Source organism: Brachyhypopomus gauderio, chromosome 1, assembly GCF_052324685.1.
Source record: "Brachyhypopomus gauderio isolate BG-103 chromosome 1, BGAUD_0.2, whole genome shotgun sequence".
Classification (NCBI taxonomy): domain Eukaryota; kingdom Metazoa; phylum Chordata; class Actinopteri; order Gymnotiformes; family Hypopomidae; genus Brachyhypopomus; species Brachyhypopomus gauderio.
The window spans coordinates 29,461,919-29,471,518 of NC_135211.1; positions in this window are offsets into that span (position 1 = coordinate 29,461,919).

The following is a 9,600-nucleotide window of genomic DNA, read 5'->3' on the forward strand; positions in this document are numbered from 1 at the left end:
AGGTTAAGAGATGCTGCAGAATCTAGTAGTTCTGTGCCTTCAGTTCCAAATAGACCAGATTGCTATGTTTATGTACCCAGAGAAAGAAAATGCCCCAAATTCTCTGGCAACACTAGCAGTTTACCTGTAGAGGAATGGGTTGAAGAGGCCCGTCAGTCCTTGAGTGTACGCCATATGCCTCAATGCGAACAAGTTTTATTTTTGTTTGATCATTTAGAGGGTGAGGCCAAGAATGAAGTCAAGTTCCGGGCACAGTCCCATAGGGATACAGTAGACAAAATTTTTAATATATTATCAGAGACCTATGGGGCCTCCCAGTCATTTGTCTCTTTGCAGAAACAGTTCTTTCAACGCAAACAGAGAGAGGGAGAATCTGTGCGTGAATATTCGCATGCTTTACTGTCTCTGATGGGGGCAATCATGCAAATTAAACCAGGGGGTGTTCCAGAGTCAGATATTCTGGTACGAGACCAATTTATTGAGCATACAAGGGATGGAATGTTGCGACGCGAACTGAAACGTTTTGTTAGATGTAACCCTGATTCTTCTTTTTTAACAGTTCGGGGTGAGGCGGTTCGTTGGGTTGAGGAGGGAGAGCATGTGCCGGCCCCTAGGACTAGAGCTTATTCATGCGATTCGAGGGTTCATGTGGTGGACGATTGCGCTGTCAATGCCGGCCCTAAAGATGATCTGGTGGAGGTAAAAGCGTGTTTGCGCAAACAACAAGCGCAATTGGATGCTATTTTAAAACAGTTAAGTACATGTCCTCCAGGTTCCTCTTTCAGCACGGGTAATGGTAGCGTAAGTCGTAGACCATATCGTTTCCAACCAGATGGAAAGCCTATTTGCCATCGTTGCGGACAACCGGGCCACATAGTTCGATTTTGCCGTACGCATATGGGAACTAGCTCTAGTGTACCCAGACCGGAAGGGGTGGTCGGGGAGAGTCAACACCCGGGGGTGGTGGGTTATGCTTCCCAACAACAGGGAAACTAGTACCCCCTGGCGAACGGAGCCCAACGTCAGAGGGGGGTTTAGGGGGCTCAGCTATTCCGGTAAAACAGTCCTCGAAATTGGTGGGGACTCGACCTTTGGTGGAAGTTGGTATGGGGGGCATGAAGGTTTCTTGCTTGATTGACACCGGGTCAATGGTAACCACCATTCCAGAAAGTTTTTTTAGACAACACTTCCAGCCTGGGGTTGGTGGTAAGTTGCAGGAGTGTAATTGGTTGCAGCTTCGAGCTGCCAATGGATTAGAGATCCCATACCTAGGCTATATGGAACTTGATATGCTGATTTTAGGTAAGACTCTTTCTGGAATGGGGGTTTTAGTAGTAAAGGACCCCGCTGGCCCGCTGGCTAGTAGTCAAACTCTTCAGGCGCCGGGTTTGCTGGGGATGAATGTGATCAGTGAGTGCTACGATGAACTTTTCCGCCAACATGGGTCTGCTCTGTTTACTTCTGGTCCAGCTCGGGGGGCTAGTGAGGCATGGAAGGAAGCTTTATTAACATGTCAGAAACTTGACGGTTTGCCTTCTTCAGGATATTTGGGCAAGGTGAGGTCTAAAGGCCGGGCTGCGGTTTGCATCCCTGCGGGGTCCATACAAACAGTTACTGCTACTTGTACTAAGGTATTTGGTCAGGCTCTCCGTCATGTACTGTATGAACCAAACTGTGGGAAAATGCCCGATGGTCTATTAGCCTCTAGGTCTTTCGTGACTATCGATAATGGAGAAGTTTCTGTGCCTATTGTAAATGTGGAAACCAGGGATATCTGGCTTCCCCGCAGAGTGGTTCTGGGTGCATTATTTATGGCTCAGGTACAGCCAGCCAGTGGCCACATGGTGGTGTTCGGAGAGGAAACTAATGCCCAGTGTACAGTGCAAGTTCAGTCCGTCCAGACTCCAAAGGACATTCTTGACCTGTCTGATATCTCTTGGTCTAATCTCAGTCCTGCACAAGAACAGAGCAGTAAGGCCCTCCTTCAGCAGTATAGCTCCGTCTTCTCTTGTAGGGATGGAGATTTGGGTTGCACCAATCTCATAGAGCATGAAATACCTTTGCTGGAGGACGCACCCGTACGGCAGCGATATCGCCGCCTCCCTCCCTCACAGTATGAAGTGGTCAAGACACACATTGGAGAGCTGCTGGATCAGGGAGTAGTGCAGGTGAGCTGTAGCCCCTATGCCTCCCCTATTGTCGTGGTACAGAAGAAAGATGGCACCATTCGCCTCTGTGTAGACTATAGGCAACTTAATTCTAGGACCAGGAAGGATGCTTTTCCCCTCCCTCGTATAGAAGAATCATTGGACGCTTTGGCCGGGGCCACCATGTTTTCAACACTTGACATGGCCAGTGGGTATAACCAGGTGCCTATGGCAGACAAAGACAAGGCCAAGACCGCATTCTGTACACCATTTGGTCTTTTTGAGTTTAACAGGATGCCCTTTGGTCTGTGCAACGCACCGAGTACGTTTCAGCGCTTGATGGAGCGCATTTTTGGGGATGAGCGGTTCCAATCTTTGCTACTTTATCTCGACGATATTGTCGTCTTTTCTTCTGATTTTGGGAGTCATCTGCAGCGGTTAGAGGTGGTTTTGGCCCGACTAAAGCAATACAATCTGAAGTTAAAGTTGAAGAAATGTCGCTTCTTCCAGTCTGAAGTTAAGTATCTGGGGCACGTGATTTCAGCCGCTGGGGTTATGACAGACCCGGACAAGATCCAGACGGTGGTAGAGTGGAAGCAACCCACCACTTTGACTGAACTTCGCTCATTTCTTGGCTTTGCCTCATACTATAGGCGGTTTGTAGAGGGTTTTGCCAAGGCGGCAGCTCCCCTGCATAAGTTGGTTGGGGTTCTTCAGAGTCAACGTACACCCAGGGGAGGGAACTCCCTCAACGAACACTGGGATAGTGTCTGTGAACAAGCTTTCCAAGAGTTGAAACGAAAATTAGTGGCTTCTCCAGTGTTGGGGTATGCCGACTTCAGCAAGCCATTTTCTGTTGAGATTGATGCTAGCCATGCAGGTCTGGGAGCAGTTCTGTCACAAGATCATGGAGAAGGGAGAAGGCCAGTTGCATTTGCCAGTCGGGGTCTTTCCATAACGGAACGTAATATGTCCAATTATAGCTCCATGAAACTGGAATTGCTTGCCTTGAAATGGGCGGTCACAGAGAAGTTCCGAGAATACTTGTTGGGTGCCAGGTTTACAGTCTATACGGACAACAACCCCCTTAGCTATTTACAGACTGCCAAGCTTGGGGCGGTTGAGCAGCGCTGGGCCTCTCAATTAGCATTATTCAATTTTGACATCAAGTACCGCCCAGGGGCCATGAACCGTAATGCAGATGCACTCTCCCGGCTGCCTTGTCCTGCATCCCCCAAGGAAATGGCAGCAGTTGCCCCAGGCATTTCGGGCCCATTGTCCATGGGTCCGTTGGCTAGAAGTCAGGTACTAGAAGCCCCTTGTTTTCTTATTGATGCTCTTCCAGTACGGGAAAGGGCTGATTTACAGACTCTACAGGAGGCCGATCCTGTTATAGGATCCTTTCTACATTTTTGGCGGAGGGGGCAATTACCAACTGCTATGGAACGGAAGGAAGTTTCCGCCGATGTCCTAGAGCTGGTTCGACAGTGGCAAAGGCTTGGAGATCGTGATGGAGTTTTATATCGACATGTGCAGCCACCAGAGGGGGGCAGACCTTCATGGCAATTAGTGTTACCCCGTTCCCTGCGCAATGAAGTACTTGTAGCCCTACATGACGACCAAGGCCATCAAGGATGTGAGCGGACTACAAGTTTGGTGAGGCAACGGTGCTATTGGCCGAACATGAGGAAGGACATTGAGAAGTGGTGTCAGGAGTGTGAGCGTTGCTCCTTAGCCAAAGCGGTTCAGCCCAAAGTACGAACTTTCCCAGGCAACCTGTTGGCTTCTCGACCATTGGAGGTGGTGGCCATTGACTTCACGATCCTAGAACGAGCAAGTGACGGGAGAGAGAATGTACTAGTCGTAACCGATGTCTTTTCAAAATTTACTCAGGCATATCCCACCACAGATCAGAAAGCAAGTACAGTGGCTCGCATACTTACGGAAAAGTGGTTTTATGTCTATGGTGCCCCCCAGCGGTTACATTCTGATCAGGGCCGGAACTTTGAGGGGGACCTCTTGCGAAGCTTATGCAGACTGTATGGGGTTGAGAAAAGCCGCACCACACCCTATCGACCACAAGGAAATGGGCAGTGCGAGAGATTCAATCGCACCTTGCATGACCTACTACGAACTCTTCCTCCAGAGAAGAAGCGAAAATGGCCACAACACTTGCCCCATGTGCTGTTCGCGTATAACACCACTGTGCACTCCTCCACAGGTTACAGTCCTTTTGAGTTGATGTTTGGACAAAAACCACATCTTCCAGTTGATGCATTGCTGGGAACTCATCCAGAAGGTCAGCTTGAGGTCCCTGTGGAGGACTGGATTACAAGACACCAGGAACATCTTCGGTCAGCCTATGAGTTGGCAGGCCGCCATCTGCAAGAGGCAGCGGCCCAAAGAGTACAGCAACAGCCCAAGGGAAATGTTGACCTCCTGCCGCCAGGTACAATAGTGTACAAGAAGAACCATGTGTTGGGTAGGCATAAAATTCAAGATGTGTGGGACGCTAAGAAGTATGTGATAGTGAAGTGCCTAGATGATGTGGGACGGGTGTACACAATTACACCTGTTGAGGGTGAGGGCAGGAGGCATAATATTCATCGGACAGAACTACGAGTGGCTCCAGGGCCAACACCTCAGGTGGTCCTTGGCGAAGGAGAGGAACGGGTCCCTTGCCCAGGGAGTAGGACCGAGGCACAGGATGATCAGGATGAAGAGGATGACTGGAGTGGCCCAGTAGTGGTAGTGGCACCTCGTGATGCAGACCTAAGAGTGCAACCTGCGACTGTAAGGCCCCCAGCACCATCATCTGAACCTGGGGAAGCAAGAGAGGAGCGCAGTTCCGCTCCAGCCGCTAGACCAACAGCTGAGTTGACCCCAGTTTCCTGTGCTCCCCCAGCCACCGTTGGCCCCATCCGTCGGACTGGCAGAGCAACGGCTGGACTCCACTCTAACCCGCACCACCTTCCTCGGGCTTTTGCGGCCCAAGGTAATGGGCAGGTGGGGGCTGCAGTTCACCTTCAGGTAGATACTATTCAAGCCTATTTTAGACCATGGTGTTAGACTAGTTGCCGCCGGGACGGCGACTTCTTAAGTGGGGGTGGATGTAGCCTGTGGGACTTAGTCCCAGTGGGGAAGGAAATGGAGGGGCACTAGGACCCAGCAGGAAGCATCAGCGTTTTGGTAATCACGTAATGTGGATATAAGGAGCTCCCTCGATACCCGTGAGGTGCCGCCATTGTGGAAACATGTGCTCGGAACGCGAACGGAGTTTGGAGTTGCCGACTTTGCCGGGTTCGTGGGTTGATCGCTTGTACGCAGGAGAAACGGTATGTGAATGCTTTGGGTGTGTGTGTCGGTGTAAATAGTAGTGCAGATGCCTGTGTATTGACTCAATGGGCTGGCTTGTTCATTTATAGCTGGATGCAGTACGGAGAGTTTGGGCTGCTGACACAGTCATTGATATTGGGGGAGAAGATTGGAAGTGCAGGTAATTATGCTGTTTTGTGGCAAAGTTGGATACGGTCTGAAGAAGGGGACTGAATTCTGTTAAGGAGTGACTCGGTACGGTCCTGTTTTAACTGCTGGGTTCGTTTACATATATTAATTATTTCTAATATTTTTGTTTAGTTGTCCGGGGAGGCTGCAGAGGAGTGGAGACGCGCCTGTGGTGCAGCCGCTGTTTTTTTCCCACCTTGATTTGTGTTTGTGGTGTGTAGTACAACACCTACAACGAACTCTACAGATTTTTACTTTATATTGGGCATTATTGTCGATGTAAATTAGTCATAGTTCTGCATTGCCAGTTAGGTGAGCTCTATCTGCTTTGTATTTTATTTTAAATAACCAGCTGTAATTGTTGTATTTTAACAGCCCCTTTTTATGTAAGACTCTATAGCTGGGTCCCCTTTTTTTGGGTTGTCTGGTGGTTGGCAGTTCACTTTAGCCCAGGGTTGTGTGCTGTGCTTGGGGTGTTTGAAACAGTTTACGTTTGAAAGTCTGGGGAGTGGCATTGCGCACTTGGGTGTGTGTCCAAATTGGAGGACGCAGCTAATGGTTGCAGTGATTATTTTCTTGTACCTGGGCTATGCGTAGCTGCCACCCACGGGACCCATTTGAGGCTGTACCTAGTGTTACTATCTTAGAGTCTTTTAACCTTGGGGTTGTGATGTCATCGCTCCTTCTTTTACATTTGTTATAATAAAAGTGTTATCGTACCTACAGCTGTGTGATCACTGTATGGGGATCATCACGGGGAACCATTACGATTGGATGGGGCTTTCCCCCCCCCTTTTATAATTCGGGAGTGGCGTAGTTTACATTCGTTTGGGTTACATCGGCTACATATGGAAAAAGTCATCCATGCTTTTATTACTTCTAGACTGGACTATTGTAATGCACTGTATATTGGAATGCATGAAGCGTCCCTTAAACGCTTACAGTTGGTTCAAAATGCCGCAGCCAGATTATTAACTGGAGCCAAGAAAAGGGATCACATTACTCCTATCTTGGCATCCTTACACTGGCTCCCAGTGCATTACAGAGTCCAGTATAAAGTAGCGCTGATGGTTTTTAAAGCTTTGAATGGATATGCCCCTGTTTATATAGAGAACATGCTTTGTATGTATACACCCTCGAGATCGTTAAGGTCTGTATCAAAGTCACTTTTGGTGGTTCCACGAGTTCGCCTCAGAGTGGGGATCGTGCTTTTTCTGTTGCTGCACCTAAACTCTGGAATAGTCTTCCACATGACATTAGACTCACCAAATCTGTGACTGTTTTTAAATCAAAACTAAAAACATATTTTTACAAGCTAGCTTTCTGCAATTGTTAAACTGTTTTAACTGCATTTGGAGGGATGTCTTATTCTGTTTTATGTAAGTTATATGTTTTATGTGAGCATATGTTTCTGTTATTCTATTTTATGTAAGTTATATGTTTTGAGAGCAGAGGGTATGGTGTTTCTTTGACATTGTAAAGCACTTTGGTTTTAAATTGTGCTCTATAAATAAAATTTACTTACTAAATTTACTTACTAAATGCAGTTGTCCGGAGACAGAGGGAAAAACACACACTGTGATTCACAGTCAAATCAGATCACATGTCTAAGCACATCAGCTGCAGCGTGATGTCTTGTGTCAGGATTCCAGGCCTAATTCAATATGCCAAAAAACCCTACTAAGTTGACCACAGTTGTGTGTATCTGACTACATCACATTACACACACACAGGGCTTAGACACATCTTCACAAATCCAGTCTGCAGTCAGGAGAGTTGGAGGGCAACTGTTCACCCAACACACGCTACTCAATTAGTTCAGTCAAAGTTAGAAACACTTTGAAATTTGTTTTTTTTTTATTTCTGAAATCTAATTGCATATGTATAGTGCACCATATCTACACATTTCAGGTAAAAGTGCAGTTAGTTTTCATATTGTATTTTAATACTGTATGGAATGTTTTTCATCTCCCAAAATCTTTCATTTCTGAAGATTTTTCAATTTCTGAATTGTTTACATTCAGAACAATAAACTAAATTACAAAGGATTATATGAACCTATTAAGATTTTTTACTTTAAAGATGTCACGTTGAGGACCCCGGCCCCTCCCTTTTGGGTGTGTGTTTACATTGTCCACGTGTATCGTCTGCGTCTGTGGATCTACGTGGTTGTGGTTATGTCTTGTGATAATCCATCTCACCTGTGACTCGTCTCGTAATCACGTGGGGCTAATGTGGTTTGTCCATTTAATGTGCGCTCGCGCAGTGTCCTGTGCTCGTCGTTGTCTAATGTTTACACGTTCCGTGTCTGTTTACATGTGCCACGTGCGCTATTGCACAATATTTGTAAAAATAAAAGGTAACGTCTGTCGCAGCAAGGGATTCTGTGTCTCGTCCTTCGCTCCACCCCGTACGTCACAAAAGAAAGTAACATTTTAATAAAACACCATGGATTTTCTCCATGAAACCCATTTAAATGAAATTTTTTACCAGATTTCAGTTCAATTTATATTACACATGAAAACATGAATGTGATGTTTCTTTGTAAAATGCTCAAAGTTGATTGATTTAACTTTGAATTAATGACTTTGAATTAATAAATTAAGCATATATTCAACCAAGCATTATCATAAAACTTTAAACGATAATTCAATGTACTTTATTTTTGACCAAACACCCAGTGTTACTCTAATTATCAAAGGCATAACAATACTTTCTATCGCATACATTTTTTATTTCAAATGACATATTACTTTTCAATTGTCAGAGGTAAAGAAGAGCTTGGTCAACTTACTACAGAAAAAAAAACCAACAGCTACATTAATAATTAAGCCGAAGGTTCAGCCTTAACCTCTGATTCCTTCTCCTAGATTTTTAATCCATTCTCTTCACTTATTTTCTTTTCTGCTCTCATGCATTGACAATGGAGAAAATGCTGAAAATGAACAAGGCCCATTCAGACTCAATTCACATTTTTATTTTTATATTATTTTGGCTGTATTTTGAACCAATTCAGTAGAAGGGCCAATATACACTGGATTGAATACACTTGACTGTATCCATTGGATTGCATACACTGGGTTGTATTCACTGGATTTTATTCACTTGATTGTATACACTGGATTGTAGGCTAGATGGCGTTTGGTCTCTAAAATCTCCATGAAGCTTGATTCCACTTTTTTGTTGCTTTCTTCTTCTTTTGTGAAGAAACAATGCTATGAAGTGAGAATCCATTTGACATGTTGGGAAGTTACACACACCCGTAAGAGGAAGTTACGTTCCTAGAGGGAAGAACCACCAGTCCAAAACTGTACTGAGATTAAGGCAATCAGAAAATGTCTCAAAACTGTGTATATTGGAATGTATAATTCCAATTATTTGCAAGAGTCCATAATGGACACAGATCTGGACACTGCAGGACCACAACATATACATGACAACCAATACAGTTTCCACATATTAAAGGACAATTAACACATGACAGGCTTTTAAAGCCAACAGGCTTAATTAACAGGGCAAAATGAGAACACTTCTGAAGCACTTCTGAAACTCTCAGATAGTTCTGCAGTAGGCCCCATCTGGAGAAACTGATTACATACAGATGCTAAAAAGCTCCATTATAAAGTCCATGTGTATCTCTACCAGGCCTGAATGCCAATGATGTCTCGGTGGTGCATTCTGGTCCTATTGGCTTTGTCCTGTCCAGAGTCTTCCGGAACGGATGCTGGAGTCAAGGTGAAGATAACTCAAAAGGGACTGGAGTATGGTACGTACAGCATAAAACATGGTCCAAGTAGACGTAGAGGTGGAAGTCAATATTTGTAGTGTTGCAATCCATGAGGGCTGGGATAATATGGCAATGGAACATGGCTCAGAAATGGAATATGAAAGAATGAATGAATGAAACTTAGATTTATTTAGCACCTTTCAAGATACCCATGGTCATTTT